Below are 18,880 nucleotides of genomic sequence, written 5' to 3'. Positions count from 1 at the left end.
CTAGGGATTTGGGACAAACATTGCATAAACCAGTTTGGCCCAAATCAGTTAAGTCTGATGCTACATTCGGCCAGATTTATCTCAAACCAGTTTCAGCCATTTTCAAACTGGTTTGTATGCACTGAACATCTGTTCTGTTACAGGTTTAAACCAGTTTCTGATCACTTAAACCAGTTTGTGTGTAATGTCTGTCCCTACCTTAGCTATTCAACATTGTCAATTCAGGTCTCCCACACTATGGTGTATGGTCAGGATTATTGACACTGAGGCACTTCTGGGCATAACAAAAAACAGAACTGTAGGTTCCCTAGCTGCTTAGATGCTTCCCTCTTTTAGATGCCTCTAGGGTTAAGCAGTACCTGTTTTAAAGGTCTACATCTTAGACTCTGACACCTAAATCCTATTTAGAAAGAGTTTGTGGACGTAGCCCTACATCCCTTGAAATCCTTTGATTTATAGGCTGATGGAAGTAGACCACTGGGTGGTAGCTATTGGTGGCAAATGGAGTTTTATGAATGAAGATGCTTGTGTAATAGGATCCACCAAATATTTTTAAAAGACTGGATTAAATATTTAGATTGCAGTCACAAAGTAGTGAAGTGCACCTACAAAAATAGCTCCAATAAAAACTGAACTGTAGAGCTCATATAATGGAAGTCACCTGGGGAAAAGCCAGTTCTGAATGGAAGAAGAGGAAGTGTTATTAGACACTCATTGGCAGGGTCAGGGACTATTTCAGGTCAGCAGGTGCCAGTCAGCCCCAAGACCTCCCCTTGGCTTCATAGTGAACCCAGCCTCTTCACTTCCTCAACAGAAGAAATGTATTTCAAGACAGCCCAGCCTAACACTTTCTAGCCCATGACTCTAAAGACTTTAAAAAACTTAATGCTTTTCTAGAAAGAAGAAGAGAGTCTAAGCTCAACACTTAAGTGAAAAATATCTCCAGGACTTTCTCTGTTGGAGGGAGGATTTCCCCCAGAAGTATCAGCAGCTCAGCCCTTGGTCCCCACTGACTAAGACCTTCCAGCAGCCTTGAAAAATAGAAATGAAGTTATTCTTTGTGCTTATACCTTTTCCCTGTAGGAGAGATGGTAAAGGAAGACAACATTACTTGGGGAAATGAACATAGATAACCTAATACATCCCATCTTGTTCCAAGTGGGGGGGGAAAAAAAGTTCTGCCCTTTGTATAGCACCCTTACCAGAAAATCCTTACTATGATTTGATGTTGTCCAAGAAGGAGGATTAAGAGAAAGGAAAAGACAAAGACATACTCATAGAAATAAGTAGTCTAAGGGATAAGTAAGCTCACAACTAACACATTTGCACTTTTATTAATTTATTTATGCCACAAAAAATGTAGCTGTTTCATTAACAAGCTTTTATAGTGATAGCATGCCAACTCCAGCTCCGTCTTCAGTAAAACAAGATCTGCTTCTGACTAAGAATTAGCCTTTCTTAGAAGAAGGGAAGAAAAAAACCTCTCACTTTCTTAACCTCCACTTTACATGCAATAAACATGTGCTTTAAAAAAGATAGATGCTCTAACCCTACCAGACCCTTCAAGCTAGCTATTAGTAACTACTCCCTGCTTTTTTCCAAGATATTCTTTGTCCCTTCCCCATGTGGGCTTTTAAAAGGACCACTTTTTCAGACGCACGCCTGAGGAAGAAACTACCATAAAAAGGGGGCTTTTTCTGTTCCTAGATCTAAGCCACCCCAAGTGAGTATACAATTCAGGATATTTTTCTCAAAAGCCCTGCAAAATTTTACTAATGTTATTATAGCTCAAAGCACAGAGAGAATAAAAAATAAACTCTACTTCTCACATACACCCTTTTTTCCCTCTATATGGAGCCTTCCAGATCCTCCAAGCTCTTAGCATACCACCTACACAGCCAGCAAAGCATGGGTGGAGTAGGGAGGCACACCTGCTGGCTCTGCTATAAATTAAGGCCAAAAGGGGAGCTACTCTCCCTAGGATAATTGCTATTGCTTTTACTATTGTTATAGCTATAGGGTGGGTGTAAATCATGCTTTTAGAATGAGAGAAACAAATCAAGGTCTGCTTAGGAATAGGAGCTGCTTCATTATGTAAGTAGTGAGGATGAGCTTTTGCTTGTGTGTTTACTTTTTTGGGGGGTGCAATGATAGGATCCTAGCTAAATCCAAACACTGCCACTATTGCTAACCCTAACTATTCAAAATCAGGAGGTAAAATAGAAAAGCTATATATTTGGGTGTATCTTATTTTTCATTCGGGTTTCTTAAGTGTTTATAGTTCATATTTCCAGACTTGCCTTCATAACCATGTGGGTTAGGAGCTGACTGATAAAAACACAAAATGGTTGTATATGTTAATCGTGTGGCCCTAGGAGCTGGAGATCTAAGTAAAGCAGTCATGAAGTTTTCTTATGAGACTGGGGGTAGGGAGGGGAAGGAGAAAGCAAAAACAAAAACAAAACTTCACCCCTGGATGTTTTTTCCTCTTTCCCCCCTGCCCCCCATCTGTAGTAGAAGAGCAGATGAGACCTCATTAAGGTTGGGTTGGTTGGGTTTTTTTTCTCTAGACCTTTTCATTAAAAATAGGCAAAGAGGGATTTCAAGGAAAAAGAGAATGTATACAGTTGCCTTTTTCCCCCGTGCTGCTTTTCATTCCACTTTTCCACAAGTAAAATTGAAGGTATAGACAATGACACACCCTTTAGCAGCATGTTAAGGGCAGGCAGAAGAGGGACTGGCTGTTCAACCAGATCTTTAGGAATTTATGATGATCATTTTTTCAGGCATTAGGAAAGCCTGAGAGCACATTACTTTTAAATGAGGTATATATTTAGCACTATCCCCGCTATTCTATCAGTTCTAATTTTAGAGGGCAAGGGACAACTCTGGCATTATCGAAGCCTCGTCTAAATTTAATATAGTTGAGCAGCGGATGATTATCAGAGAGAGATTGTCTTTTTGCTCCCTCAGGAGTTTTTCACTTTAAAAAAAAAAAAAAAAACCCAGCCCGCTGTATAGTATTCTGGATAGTGTTGTACAAGCTGTGGTAGTACACGAGCACAAGGCAAACGTGCTTGCTGGGTTAGAGCCTATCACCTGTTCAAGGTGGGGACTTCAGGTGCCAACATGGTGAATGGATGCCCCTGCTGGGGAGCAGGAAGGGGATCATAACTTACTATTGGCCTATTACTATCCGTACCACTACTTTCCCTAGACCTCCTATTTGTGATCACCTTCTATATAAAGAGAAGAGTAGGCAGTTGGTCCCATTACCCCGACGTGCCTGGTTTGGGTAGCCCATGTAGATTCCTAGACCTCAAAGCCAGAAGAGGTACCATTTTAACCACCTTGTCTGGATATGGTTTTACTGCTCTGTGTTATGCAGGAAGCCAGTGTTCCTCATCAAGTGGAGCAAGTGAGGATCTTGGGTTTTGGCTTAGGCTCATAGTCTGAGTCAGGATTTAGCCCTTATTTTTTAAAAATGTCACTGTAAGACTATGTCTCCTGAAAAAGTGTCTCTCTGAGTCTGCCCAGCGGTTCTTCTGCTGCTTGTACTTTGTGGAAACATGGAGGCTAATGTGATGCAGACAAGTTTAAAAAAAAAAAGTGTTTGTAAGTGATTAAAGGCACCCCACGCAAACACTTTAGTATTAGGGATGAGCTTAATCTGCATAACTCTATGCAGTGTCAAAGAGTCATTCTAGGCAAAGAGTCTTTAATAAATAACTTTGCAGTAAGAGGCCTTGCGACTTCCTATAAATATTAGACTTTCTGCCTTCCTTCTGAAATATATTAACAGCCTCAAAAAGGATTATTGATGCTGGCAACTAAGTTTAAACAGCCCTCAGAAGTTCCTGACATTTTGTGTACACCGTTAGATTTTTGCATATATTTTTTCCCCCCGCTTTAAGTGGCTGGAGCTGGGGGTGACTGCAGGTCTGCGGGAAAGGAAGATTGATAAAGCAAAGCAATCGGAGTTATTTCCTATGCATGAAATTGATTAAATGCTTCACTAAATGGCTTATAAATTTGGCTCTCATATTTCTGTCACCCACTGCAAAGATTACAGAAACTCCGTCTATAACCATGTTGTATACAATACCAAATTACAAAAGGTTGTAAAAACTAATGTTTTGTTTAAAGTTCTGAGCAGGACCATATGCCTTCAGTGACCTTGAGTAAGCTATTTTAATTCAAAACATTTCAAAGAGTAGAAAATCCATCTGCATAAGAAAACCGACACATACTGTTTAGACCATTGTACCATGCGGCATTCTGCACTTACTCGTTTTCAGACAGAACTATCCTGGATCCTCCCTACACTGGGGTATTATAACTTCATAGCTGCCACAGGCACGTGTTGTGAATCACAGTCAATATAATGCTTTGTCCTTCTGACAGTCGTAAACGCATGAAACCTCCCAGCATCTCTTTTATATGTTGCTGTCCCCATCTTATGGATGGGGAAACTGAGGTACAGCAAGCAAATTGATTTGCCCAATTTCGCATAGCATGTCCTCCAGCTGAGCCTGGAATTGGACTCAGGCTCTCCTATGGTGTTATGTACCAGACCATATTTTCTTCCTGGAGTCAAATAAATAACTGATGGGATTTAAATATTATTACTAAAGCAGAACTTAAAGCAGGCAAGGGTGGGTCTATCTGAAATTCAAATATATGCATGCAAAAATAATGCTATTTTCTTTAACAATAAATGCCGGCTTTCTCCGGGAAAATCTATATGCTCTTATAACATTTATAAGTCGTCATGTCCCCAGGAAGGATTAACATTTGGCATCAAAGTACTGAGCTGGCAGAGTTGCCAGTAACGTAATCTTTTTTACAACCAACAGCGTGCTTAAAGTCTTGACTGACTTAACCTTTGCCCATTGCTAATCCTTGGCTTTCTTGCCCGCTCAAATGCACGTCTTTGCAGGGGTGGCACCAAAACTTTAGCAAACATGGCTAGACTTTAGAGAGGAAACCAGAGCCCCCTATAGAAAAGTATCAGATGGAAGAATGGATTAGGGTTCCTTAACACTTAGTAGGCCATTGAAGTGTCTCTGTTCTGGAAGGAAGAGACATTTGCCCATTTCCATACCTGCAATGCATCCACTTCCTCATGGGGGTAGAAGCACATGCTTCTGTTGGGGTAGTTCAAATTGATTGGGAATCGTAACTGCGATCAGGCCCCATTGTGCTCAACACATGCAAGAGCCATGCTTCTAAGGCTGGGGTCAAAAAGCTCCAGATCTCAGACCCATTTTATCCAGCTTGTGGAGCCAGGTGTCTTCTGAGTGGCAGGGGGCTTTGCCTGTGCAGCAGGGAGAAGTGGCAGTGGCCTCACTGAAGGGGGAACAGGTGACTGCAGCTCCAGCAAGCAGCACAAACTGGGTTGGAAATGGCCTCCCAGGGGCGCTAAACCTCATTAAAGAGCCTCCACTGCGAAACATTGCCATCCAAGGTTTGACTTACAGGGTAGCTCAGCAGGGCTTAATCCTCCCCCCTGCCCCATAAGGCACGAGAGCTGCCCTGTAAGATATGAAAATCATAACCTGGGGAGGTTTCCAATTTTATTAGGGCATCAAGATGAGCAGCCCAGTTTTTTTTCAGACCGCCCCCAAGAGTCGACGTGTAATGCCAACCCTTCCTCCAAGGAGTTTGCAGGCCAAGTGGATAAGGCAAGAAAGGACTATCATCCCATTGTAACAGGTGTGCAAGACTGACACGCAGAAGCAGGGAGTCTGTGACGAGCCAAGAATGAATCGAGTCCCAATCTGGTGACTCGGCCAAAAGTCGAGAGCGGTGGCTTTACCCTGCCTTCATGGAGAATAGTCGTGCCAGTGACATCTCGGCTGGTTACTATCTACTATGGCAACCTGTCTTGGGATGCCTGCCAGTTTTTCAGAGCTCGTTTCACTGGAATCTGGTAGCCCTAACTGTCGGCACCCAGTTATTGCAACTCTTTTTTGGCACTGGGCATTTAATGTTGGCCTTCATTTGTGGGCATCACTCTGAAGTGTGATGCTATTTTGTTACATTTAGAAAGGTCCTCCACCTACTAAGCAGCCAGAACACTGAAATTCTGCTGGTCTTAAATACAGATGCAAATCCCAAGCTACAGCTGCGAGCAGTTAGGAAAGGGGATGAAAGTGATTTCAGACCACTTTGTACTTCTTCTCCAGTCACGAGCAAATATCGTCCCAAAGGGGAATCATCCAAGTGCAGAGATTGATCCCTATTTTTTCCTCTGTGCCATACTGTTTGTCATAAATTGGGAGAGGGAAAGGACTCTGCTTCATCCAGACATGCTGGAGAGTCCTCCAGTGGCCAGAGAAGCTTAGGTTTAGGGCTGTTTTACATCAGCAGACAAGCTTAAATACATCAGAGAGAGTAGGCCCAGAATGCTATAAACCATTATTGAGGAACGCTGCAGTATTAGCTTGCACACCCACCAGTTTAAAAAAAAAAAAATTAGCTAATCCAAATAATAGAAGTGGTCACATATATTGTAAACGTTTCGGACCGGATTCCACCTCGGATGCTTAGCCTGCTTCACAGCGCAGCTATAGCAACACACCACTGATGTGGAAGTATATACACAGCTGCCAATGTTTGGAGCAGCATAGGGTAAATGCTGCCTGTGAACGTTCTTGGAGAATATGGCACTCTCCGTCTGACATAGGCTTAAATAGGTTTCAGAATAATTCATTATGTATCAAGCGCCTAATTGACATAATTAATATTTTTAAGGAGAGCCATTTACATTGGAGGTTCCATGCGCGTTATTTACAGTTTCAACGCTAATAGTTAATGCTGTGTGACAAAGTATATTGTTCCCAGCTTGTTATCCATTCATAACAAGGTCAATCTATTACCATTATTTTTGTGAATGTGGCTTTTACCTTGAGGCAAAAAGTTAATTGTAAATTACGGAGGAAGGATTATTGAGATTTTTTTTTTATCAACTGTATTTACTGTACAGTAGTGCATGGAAATGGTACCATTTGATGAAGCATTTAGAGCTGAAAATGTTGTTGCTCACTTCTAGCCCATCCTAGTCAAATTCCCCTTCAAACTTTTAAACCTGTTTTTTTTTTTTCCCTGGGAAAGGAAGGGACACGCCGGTGTAACCAACTAAAAACTTCAGAAGTCTCGCCGGTTTGGGGTCAGATGGCTTTGCTATGTAGCTGAAGGGCAAACGCAGAAGGCCAGCTCTTTTTGTGTTCCCACAAGCCCTAAGGAGAGGCAACATATACGGCACAAGGGGAACAAAAACTCATCCGTGACTGAGTCACGCTTTGGTCCTGCTGTGATGAAAGGGCTCTGTGACGGAGCTAGGTTGTTACATGTACCTGCCTCCCCCTTGATCTAGGGGAGATGTGAGCTGTACCATCCCTCTGCTTCATGCATTGTGCTCCCTGCTTCCCACAGGGCTTAGCTGCACTGATCAACCCAGTGGTAGAGGAAGCCAGAGGTCCATGTCTCTGCCACCCTTACCCTGTCCTCCTCCCTTGTGCAGAGCCAGACATAGCAACTGTGCAGCAGCTACATGCCCTCCCACGCACAATATATGACTGGGATCCTCAGTGATTTTAAAGGGAGCAGGCTCTTTGTTAATTATCAAGGGCTACTTAGAGATCTGCCCTTATAAGCAGACACAGAAAGTAGAGAAGGCCACACAAAGACTCTCTTTCCCACGCACAGTAGCATGGTGTGTGCAAGGGCAACGCATAATAGCAGTGACTGCAAACAGGGACTTCTCAGTCTTTGCTGCCTTGAGGGAAACAAAGCAGCAGGCAAGAGGTGGGACCAGAGCTCTCTTTCCCCACTCCCCCGTGAGATCCCCTCCTGAGCTGGGGAAGTGCCAGCGCATTAGGAGAACTAGCTGGGCCATCCTGGTGGCTAGCACAGAGGGTGCACCAAGTCACCCCAGGACAGGCTCCAGCAGGGCCAGTAATGCTTCACAGCACCCTTCCACGGAGTGTGCAACTGGAAGAGTTAAGGCTCAAGCATATTTGTCATCTAAATATTTGACCTTTTGCAGTGACTCATTTTCACCCTGTTTGCTTCTGCCATGAATTATAACCTTGGCTTTGCATCTTTGCAATCACTTCCATAGTAACCGAGGATGACCTCATAAACATGGAATAGTCTGAGTAAAGTAACATATCTGGATGGCTGATGCTCACTGGACCGAAAGCAGGAGGACAGGCTTCTATAATACACCAGAACAATAGAAAAGTACATTTCTATGTCTGTTTTCCCTTACGCTTCCTAAGGAATGTAATAGACTGGGTTTGTTTGTTTGTTTCCTTTTGAACAACTATCTAGTGTGTAATACATTCACTTATCTCCTGCAGACCTCTATAGAACGCAACAGGAAAGAAATCCCTCTTTTTACATTCGATAGGAAATCAGGTAAAATCTGAATAGTCTCATGAAAAGCTAAGCCTCCCTTCCCTTAACGCCTAAACGACAGAGAAATGGATGGCAGGCCGTGTATCTGAAAGACTCAACACTCTCGATCCGCTCAGGTTTTTCCCTTTGCACGTGGTCTGGGAGACTTCAAGGCTCTGTCCGATTTTTAGCTTGCCTGGCTTGTGAGGGGTTAAGCCGCATTATTACCGTGGGTTTCCACTGCCGGTTGTACGTTCAAAGCGCACAAAGCTCGAGACATGTGCATTCTTCGTCCAATAACTTGTCCAGTAATTGGTATATTGATTGCTAATGTCATCATGTTTTAGTATATATAAACCCCCTCACTCTATCATACAGCCGCCAACAATCCAAGAAGTCATTGTTTATTCATTGTAACTCCCAAACTGGCCCGTGTCAGATTCTGCTTGAGGCCTTGCTGATAAAAATCAGCAGATGATTGGGTGCACACATTCTTAACATGGCTGACCCATGACATCTTAGGGGCAGCAGGGAGCCTGTCATTATGTGTACAATACTCTTCTTTCTTTCTCCTTATCTATCCCCAGATGACTTTGAGATTTTTATTAACTCATTAATGACTGAAGATGTCATTAAAGAAAGCAGCTAAGGTGGGGGGGGGAGGGGAAACCAGAGGTTTTGTTTGTTTGTTTGGAAGTATATTGGCTCCACTGATGGAAAATTTGAACAAAAACAAGAAAAGAAAAAAAAACCCCACTCAAAAATCAAAAGGAAAATAAAATTGTTTCTTAGAATTACCCGTGTGATTGGCTGGAATTGAGTTTTGAAGGGGAAACAACAGGGGAAACTGCAAGGTTCATTTTGTGAGGCCCTGTTCAAAGAAGGGGTAGATCTGTAGGTAAAAGAAACAGTAATGATACGGGGATCAGGGACTTGCGCTGTATGTTTGGCAGGTTTTACAGGTACAATTGTTAGCATTGATTCTCTTACTGTCTAGGTGTTCAAATATCTAAGTATTTCTTCACCATGAATGCAAACATGCATTTGTTTTGTCTGCTTTTAAGACCCAAGTTGTTTTTTTCCCCAGAGAAGTCTCTTCTTTTTTAATGCTTCTGTTCTGTTTTCTTTTAAATGCCTTCATTCACTAAATCGTGGATGCTGTTGTATATTTATGTAAATACACATACACGATCAGTATTATTTTTACACTTTTATCTTGAGCGTATGTCTGCAGAGGGGTCCCATGGAATTGCTTTTGCAAAAATTGAGGTTTTGGAGTGAGAGGTTTTGGAAGGCGTGTGGTGGGATATTGATATCAGAGCATATCAGATGTCTCCAGAAGCATGTCTTCTCCCACTTCAGATGCATGCTGTGGGCCACTCTGCATCAAATCGTGTCTCAATGTAGGGTGCTTGATCACTTGGGCTAGGAAGCCAAAGACAGCCAGATGTGATGAAAGCCAGTCGCTTCCTTGTGTAAATGCTGTTGGTTACAGACACTAGTACAACTCATGAAGGCTCCAGGGACACACTGTTGACAGTCTGTGTTTGATGGGTGAAGGCTGGATCTACACAGGATTCTTTATTAGCTTTTACAAGTAGACTTTTCAAATTAGCTTGGCGTTGGCCAACTTTGCTTCTTATTGCAACCAGGGGAAAACCCCCACTGACTTCAGGTGGGGATGGTCAATGCTGTGTGCTTTTTAAATCCCACCCATATTTCTTAAGCATAGTATCAGACAAGTATACAGAATAACAGTTTTCTAGAAGCTCACGTGAAACAGAACAAAGAAAGTTTTCTTCTTGCCCCATAATCTGGGTATGTCTGTTGCTATAACTGGAGAACTGATTTTTATATATTACTTTTAGATATTACTTTTTTAGAACTAGGAACTTACCGTATTATAAGGAATGTCCTCAATTAATTTTATTTTATTATTTTAATGATTGCCATTTGCAAATCAGATGAAAGGTAGGAGATACATTTCTGGCTCCGGGTTAAACAGCTACTCTCCAGACCAGTCTCCACCTAGAGAGTTGTGAGACGGTGCTATGTCTGATGTCAAGGTGATATAGAGCAAGGTGTCATCTGCCCAGGGCTGGTCTTTATTAGTCTATGATGCTTCAAAATTTCCCTTTTCAATGGCTTCTTACAGATAATGAAGATAATGTGGAACTCCACAGTCTTTGGAAGTAGTAGAAAAAGAGGGGCCCATCACAACTCTCTAGGTGGGACCTGTAAAGAATAAGTAAAACCATTCAAACAGGAAATCTCTTACCCCACCACATCTCTTAAACAACAGAACATAGTTAGCTATGTTCAATGTTTCATAGAGGTCCAGCAACATTATCATAATATGGGTACAGTGCCTCAGGAATGGACAACACCTTTTCATCATTGATTTCTACCCCAGTGCCACCTTCCAACACCACCTTGATGACTGTTCATAATTTTAACATAAAATAAATCTGAGAAAAAATGGGCCTGGAGGGGCCAAACTGGAATTAGGACTTATCAACTCTTATGAGAGTGTGTGTATTCCTTTTCAACCCCTTACTATTCCCTCTCCTCTTCTCCCTCCTCTCTTCTCCCAATACACGTTCCAAACCAAACCATATTTTATTGCTGCTATTCTTGGAGTTAATATTGCAGAGTTCCTCAGGGCTAGGAACTATTTGCCTCCCTAAATTGCTATGCACAACATGGAGTCAGTAAAGAATAGCTATTTACTATTTAGACTTTCAAAAGCCTCTTTGATTTCCCTTTTTACAACTGAAAATACAGACATAGCAACAGTACCAACATAGAGACTATCAGTCGTGTTATCAGTGGTCAGCTTGGTCAGTGATGATAAGTATAAAGTATGGCATGTCAATGTTGGCAATGATGAGCTTTGAGCCTTTTGCAAGAAGCAGGGAATAGAAGTAGGAGAGAAATGAATGCCATATGCATGACAAACTTGTGGATAAATGAGAGAATTAAATTGTAGGATTTTTTTTAATTGTTTCTCCTCATGAAGTTTATAATAGGAGATGAGGTATAGTATCTTTTTTTTTTAAAGGAGGGATGTGGCTTCATTTGATAGGAATGTTCAGTTGAAAATACAAAAAGATCAATCAGTTATGGCAAGAAGTGAGGAAAATCTGAGGTTTAAGAAGTCTGAGCATAATAGCAATTATTTGTGATGAATTAGGATTGCATAATGGGGGTATCATGACAGCACGGTATAACCTGGAAATTGGCTGTATTATAAGACCATGGGTCCTTCAAAAAAAAGCAAAGATGTAGAAAGCAGCAGTCCTTTAAACCGCTAAGAAAGGTGACACCATTACAAATTCATACCTGGGTTGAAGCTAGATCAAGTTAGATGGATGTTAGCAAATGACCCGCTGCCCCCTCCTCCCCCACAAGATTCATATGAACAACATTTTTACTAACTGCTGGACATATCTACACAGCTGTTACTGTGCTGTCATTTAGTACTTGCTTTAGGAAGTAGCAGCCATTCCTGCACTGTCCCAGTAGCAGACACTTAGTTTTAGCAGCTACATCCCTGTAGCAGTGCACTATAGCAAGGTAGCTATTAGACCAACTCAAATAAGTGGAAAAAAATTCTTCCAAAAGCTTGCAAAAAGGGATTTTTCAAACTATTTGAGTTGGTCTAGTAAAAGATACTGGGTTTACCCAAAGAACTATGTTACTTAAATGTGCACTTTTTTGCCGAACTAACACTTTTTATTTGTATTTATCTTTGGTAAAAGTCATTTCATGTTCTCCTTGCTTTTTTTCTGAATTTCCTGGCATCACTGTATTACAAAGGGATGTTAGAGGTTTCTTTCAAGGACTTTCAAAGACTAGGGCTCTATTCTGCGAGGCACTAGAGCAAATAGACATAACCTCCAAGTCTGTAAAGTCCAAACGTAAATGATGAGGGACCGAAGATAGATACAACACACAGAGAAAAGGGGAACACAAGGTAACAGTGTGACGTGTCTAACGTATCGGGAAGTGCCAGGTACCTAGACCTCCAAGCATGCTTTTTTCTAAGGTAAGCTGTCATCTTTACACATTGCGATTCTCGTTTATCGAATGTGAGACTGGAAACGTAGCATGAATCTTTGGAATCTGTTGCTTTGACAAACTAGCGCTTTAGTTTGCAGCTCTCTTGGCAGCTATAACAGCAAAGTGATGATTTTATAAAAGAAATAGGGCCTGTTACTAAACTATTAGTCATAGGCTACAGTAAACTATTAAACTAAAACATGAGTCTTTGCAGGTATTAATTGCTCTGGTGTTAGATGTGCTTTTTAATCATTTCAAGTACCCAGTAGAATAATGAAGAAAAACTCTCTAAGATTATTCTAACATGAAACTTAGGGAGAAGTATTTTCAGAGAGCAAGGAAGGCCCCTAACCTGTTTGAGAAAGTGAAGCCCTATACCAGTAATAGGTGAAAATAAATTGCTTGGTTTTTTCAATACCCAAAGTGGAAATCTTGTAATAGGAAAACTATAAAATCCATCAAGGTAGACTTGATAGTCTTAGCTACTCTAGAAATCTAATATGACTTTTCACTGGAGAAAAAAGTAACATCACTGGAGATCTTTGGGATAATGAAGATGATACACTTCTCAGCTTTTAAAAATATGGTGAGGATTGTATTTCTGGGAAGTGCCTGAGCTTCATAGCTCTGGAGAATGAAGTCCTTTATATACCACAGAGTATACACAACCCTGGCAGCAGAAGTATAAGCTTCTGATCTAGAAGGACTTCTTTTTAGGCAGTGATAACCAGGGATCCTGGTTTTCTCTGATAAATAAAAAAATCCCCAATGTTCAAATTTTAAAAAGTAACTCAAAATCCACATTCTCCCATGATTAAATGAAACACCACTGTATATAGATAGCTATATATACCTATATATTGGTGGCATTTCATTTTAATCTCAAAAAATGTGGATTTGGGGCTACTTTTTAAATCTGAACACTGGGGATTTTTTTTTATTTGTCAGAGAAAACCAGGATCCCTGGTGATAACTCAGTAGTTCAGAGGATAAGATAATAGTAAAATAACAGCAACATGCAGTGGTGAAAAGAAAGAAAAGAGAGATACATATGTTGCTTTACTGCTATTTAAAAATATCATTTTTTCCTTTAGGCTTGACTTCATGCATCGTGTTCTAAGCTATTAGACATTTCAGTCATTATGTGTCCTGCACACATGCCAGAAGTTTTTTCTCCGTTTGCCAGATGTAGTGCCTCAGTCATCCTACAGATCAGGTCATGATTCCTATCCCCTGCACAAAGGTGGTGTGGCCTAATGGGAGGACCAGTTTTAGTCTAGGCCTAGGGCAAGAGGACTGATTAATCCATCACACCCGCCAGGAGTGAGAAGCCGGTTGTCTCCATGCTCATCCAATTCGAGCCGTTCTGCTGAGTTAACCGACAGGGCTGCTAGCGAGCGCCGATATTTGTGACAACAACAGCACTTGTCCACCAGGAAGTGGAACGAAGCCCACCTACTTATTTTGCAAGGGTTCTTCCACTTTGACTAGCATTCCCAATCTGCAAATGCCAGTGCATTCCTGGCTGTAAGTGCTTTCTCTTGAGAGGATGGGAATCGATACCAAATAAAATAATCATAAAAGAAAGGGATTCGAAGGTAATAATGGTGAAAGGTGTGTGAGCCAGTGGAAAGTACAGTAAAGAAATCCATGACAAGTCATGATAAATGGGTCGTTATAAAATTCATGTTTAGGCTGCACCAGTCTAGGGATAATGCCATTCGTCATGGCAACACTGGGGCACTAATGAGCCCTCATTGCATATTCATGGCTGTGGCGTCTCTCTTTTTTTCTCTGCCTCTCATTCTCTCCCTCTTTCTCCCTCCCACCCTGAACCAATGCCTGGTAAATATCTCCACCTCAAGCTGAAACCCAACTTAGGCTGCTTTTTTTTATTTGTTATGTTGCAGCAATTACACTGTAAAAGTGCTGCACAAGATTGATTGCTCTGATCTGTAGTTCAATTGTAAATTAGAATACACATCCCCCTGGGGACACACGGCCCCTATTTGTGATTAAGAAAAAAGCCCCATAATAGACTAATAGCTAAAGTTCTCTCTCTTTTACTTTCAGGCAATTAGCTTGATGAAATGGCCTCTTTTTGTGTACCCTGGAAGTGTAAACCGATATCATAATGAAGTATATGATGTTTATTCTATTATTTTCACCTTGCCATGTATGCAGGAATGCATAAATAATAGCTGCTTTGTGTAGTGCATTTGCTGGTTCAGAAGTAAACTATTTCTTAAATATGCAGTGTATGGGCCTGAAGCCTTACCTTAAGCAAAGCACTCCTTGGGTGTGTCTAAACAAAAATTAGTGTTCTTCTTTTTAAAACAAATCTTTAGTTACAGGATGTAAATGCTGACCTGATGCTTCTGTTTTCAAGAAACATTGTAACCATGAATTGACTAGCCTTCCTAATCACCCTGCAAGGGTATTCTCTCCATTTTACAGATGGGAAAACTGAAGTAAAGAGTGTTGCAAAGGTCGCGCGGGATTTTAGTTGAAGAGCTTGGATGGTTGATAACCTCGGGTGTCAAACCAGAGACAATCTGACTATGGTTTTTTCTCAGTACTAACATCATCACTAGCATTGCATTAAATGATGCATACAGCAGGTTCCTGAGTTCAAACATAAACCTCTGTGCTCTTTAAGCCTTGAACATCATTGGCTCCTATACACATGTAGGAAGACTGCTCTGACACACTGTAAATCCAGTGCATCAGAGCAGACCTGATTAACCGAGTCTGCTGGAGCGTGGGAATTACCATGCTCCAGCAGCCTCCGGTGTCATTTGTGTCAGTGTCCCCACCCTGAAAATTGGCAGCAGGGCTCTTTAAACTAAACCTTGTTCAAGCTTTAGTACCAAGCACCCCGCTGCCATTGTTCAGGGTGGGGGACATTGATACACATGATGCTCCAGGCGCTTTAATTAGTGCATCTCCCCCACACCTCCTGGAGCTCGTGTATAAACACCCCATCTGACACGCGTAGCCATAGCTTCACTCCTTTGCTTTTTTCTTTTTCCTTGCCACCAAACCACTTTCACCTAAATTTGAGCAGCGAGCTAGCGTATTCGCTTCTTATAGTCTATGTTACTTGTGGCAGACTGTCCTAGAGAGTCCATTCCAGACGTTAATCTGAGAAAATGAGTCGTGTTTTGTAAAAACATTACACCAGTGGTAGTGGCACAAATGCCTTTTTTCCATGAGGAAACTAGTTGTAAAGAAATTGCCATCAAGAGGGTAGTTTGGTCCATAAATTGTTTATAATGCTGAAAGCAAACCGAATGGGCGCATCCCCATGAGTGGGAACATGCGCGCCGTGGGAACAACTAGCAGTGGCACAAATGTGTCACTGCTAGTTGTCCCTGGGAAGCACCCCTGCACGTGCGCTCTGGTGCTCAGCGGGTTGCCAGGGGCGAGGTAGGAGAGGTTGAAGCCAGCACCTGGGCTAGCCCCAGCAGCCTCGTGGGGTCCTGGGGGCCTCCCGGGACTCCAGCGGTGGCAAATCGGGTGAGCAGACCCTGGCTGATAACCAGAGTGTAGCTGTAGCCCACCAGGCTCTCGTTTTGGGCAGCGCACACTGCCTCTACTTGCACCACCTTGCTTTTATCTGTCACGGTTTTTTTTTTCACACTGGGATCTTCCGGTGTCAAAAACCCCTGCCACACTGCAAATTAGCAGTACAATGAATGCCTCCATGTGTGGCATTTACGGCACTGCAGACAGGTCTGCATCCCCGCAGATGCACGCTCATTTGGACGCAACCCATGTGTCTAGTTCAAACAGGAGCAACATCTTTTGAGTCATGCAAAGGTTTGATCCATTTCTGGCTCTGCGTTTCTAATCACCCTCAAGTTCTCTTAAATACATTTACAAACAGAATAAGACTGCCTGAAATTGGGTGTACTTTAGTGATAGGTCTCTTGCCAATTTTCAAGAAAGCCATCAATACTTTTAATCTTCAATGACCCACTATCAATCTGTTCTAACTACTGAGCCAATAGTTTAAGAGACAATAGAAATCTTGATGGAAAGCTAATATGAAGTTAGAAAGGATCCAGCGTATAGTTCCACAGATGCCTGTTTAATTGTTTTGGCCTGTGTATCACCACTGGTAAAGAGGCAAGCAAAGAAAATGTAGCACAGTGAAAGTATGAATAACAGTGCCTCTAATTCAAAACTAAGTGCTTTGCAGGATGGGACCAACTCTCCACCCTTTCCATGAAAGCATGGTAGAGGAAAGGTGAAAGCAATATAGGCAAGAGATAGGAAAGATGCTTTAGTGGCAGGATACTAGTCGGAGACCTGAGTTTGCTTTCCAGCCATGCCACACAATTTATGTGACCTTGGGAAGGTTACTGAACTTCTCTGTGGGTCTTAAAATAATAGCGCTTCCCTACCTCATGAAGGGGCTGCGAGGAGAGATGATGGTAGAGGTATTTTGGTAATGGAGGCCTTATTAGATAGAGAAGCTGTGCTAGATATGTATAGGTATATATGACTAACAGTGTTGATTCACATGCAGTTCAGGCAAGTTGATTTAGTTGAAGATAGTGTGAGACGAGGTTCTGCTAGGGAAGATGCCAGCACAGTTAGGAAACATTTTATCAAGCAATACTACCGGGGCAAACCTTTAAAAACTAACATGGTCTGTACATGGATACAATGCCGTATTTTGTTTAAACTTGTTCATCATTGTCATCCTGCATGACAGCCCTGGCATTTAAAATATGTTAGGGGTGACACAATACTTTCACCTGGTGCAGACATATATCACTGGAAGGATGTTCTCATAAACAAAGTGCTGCAGGCGACGATCTTATCATTCTCCTCTTCCTTCTTCTCCTCTCACTTCAATGACAAGCATGCATTTCTGTGCTTTGCTCCAGTTGCTGGTCTAGAGAAGCCTAGCGTTGGAACAACAGGTGATGTTGCAAATCAGGAATGACAGGTGCTGGAAAAAGTAAAGAGGGAGGGAAAGGAGAGGGAAGACTTGCAAAGCACTTTGAGTCCACCCAAAGTTGGCAACAGCTATCTTGCAGTTATGAGCCGAAGCTCACCCGCTCACTTCCCTCCTCCCCCCCACCAAACATTTAAAACATTTCTGTTAAAAGTGAAGGGTCACAAGGCAGATTAGAATATTTGAATGAAATGGTTCTCCTATAAGAGTGGTTCAGCTGGGGAAATGAGCGGATCGGCAACTTTTAGATGGCTTGGAATTTGTAACCAAAGTGTTAATATTCTGGATGAAACTTGAGGCAATAGGACAATGGAGCGCTGCTACAGTTCAATTGGTTTTAATGCAACTGGTTCACAGCAACAGCCCACCACTAAATGGAAGACAAGGATAGTCATTCTTTTGGAGTGAAAAAGCAAGGGGATCGCACATGTGCTTATAATGGTAGTAGATTGGTCAGACAAGGCAAAAAGAAAAGCAATAGCAGCACGGTTGAAACAGCTGGAAGTTTTTACATGTGAAAGGATATGGCCAGTTGCACCGAGAGAACCCGCACTTGTGGCAATAGCTCCAACCCCAAGCTTTGTCCCTTAGCATGATGGCACTCATGTGGTGTAAACACTTCTCAATCTGAACTGTGCACTTTTTGCCTGCAAGTCCCAAAGTTGGACATGACCAAGCCTCCCTGCTCCTCTCCACACATCTGCCAGCTGCTCCCCACTCTTCATCAGTTCCCTCTCCCATTTCCAGAGCTGCATCCAGGGAGCAGAGGGGGAGCCCCCACAGCTCAGAGAGCATGCCAGGATGCTAGACTTTAAGAAGGCCTTTGACACTGTTTCTCACCCCTACTTATTTTGGGGGGGATTTTCTAGGATTGTTTGTGAAACAATTTTTCACCAAAACCGCCAGCAACAACTTGTCACAGTTTTCAGCCTGCAACACTAACTTCTTAATTCCTTCCTCTGGTATCTGACCAACAAATCATCTGTGGTCCAGGCTTAATAAGAAGCCTTGTCCCTAGAAGTGAATATAAACCATGCTTGTTAAAACTAGAAATACTCCAAATCTGCCGTGGTGATTTTTACAATAATATAGGTATTTTACAATAATTTTGTAGTAGTGATATTTGCATCATATTTTATGCTGATTTCTAGACGTGGTGAGCAATGTTGGTTTTGGTGTTGCGTTGCAAAAACTTTCTCAAATTATTTTCTTTGTAAATTCTAATATTTCTTTTCTATCCCCATTTTCACACGCTGATATAATCCTTTAAAAAAAAATCATACTGTGTCTCTGGTAATTAATTCAGAGTGTTTCATTTCAGTTTTGACCCCTTTATTTTTAACAGCGTTAGTCTGAAATTTAAATACAATTTCAAAACAAATTCACCGAAAATGTCAAAATGGCACATTTCTTACAATTTTGAAATCTGGTTCAATTTTTTAATCG

The 18,880-nt window shown here is 41.9% G+C and overlaps 1 protein-coding gene across 7 annotated transcripts in view; it reads right to left on the bottom strand.

Moving 5' to 3' along the window:
- Window positions 1-369: 369 nt before the first annotated feature.
- Window positions 370-18,880, bottom strand: part of LOC149852094 (uncharacterized) — a 62,386-nt gene continuing 43,875 nt past the window's right edge. For 5 of the 7 annotated variants that reach the window (XR_016439454.1, XR_016439455.1, XR_016439453.1 and 2 more), the window contains 2 exons: window positions 17,232-17,428; window positions 370-10,638 (listed from right to left, as the gene is read on the bottom strand). The gene's annotated coding sequence lies outside the window, so the exon portion shown is untranslated. The remainder of the gene's footprint in view (window positions 10,639-17,231; window positions 17,429-18,880) is intronic. The other 2 variants (XR_016439457.1, XR_016439456.1) reach the window with 2 other exon arrangements.

Source organism: Crocodylus siamensis, chromosome 15 (assembly GCF_052110815.1).
Source record: "Crocodylus siamensis isolate JL-2025a chromosome 15, ASM5211081v1, whole genome shotgun sequence".
Lineage (NCBI taxonomy): Eukaryota > Metazoa > Chordata > Crocodylia > Crocodylidae > Crocodylus > Crocodylus siamensis.
Note: the sequence above shows the minus strand (reverse complement) of the source record. Positions and strands in the feature narration are given on the sequence as shown.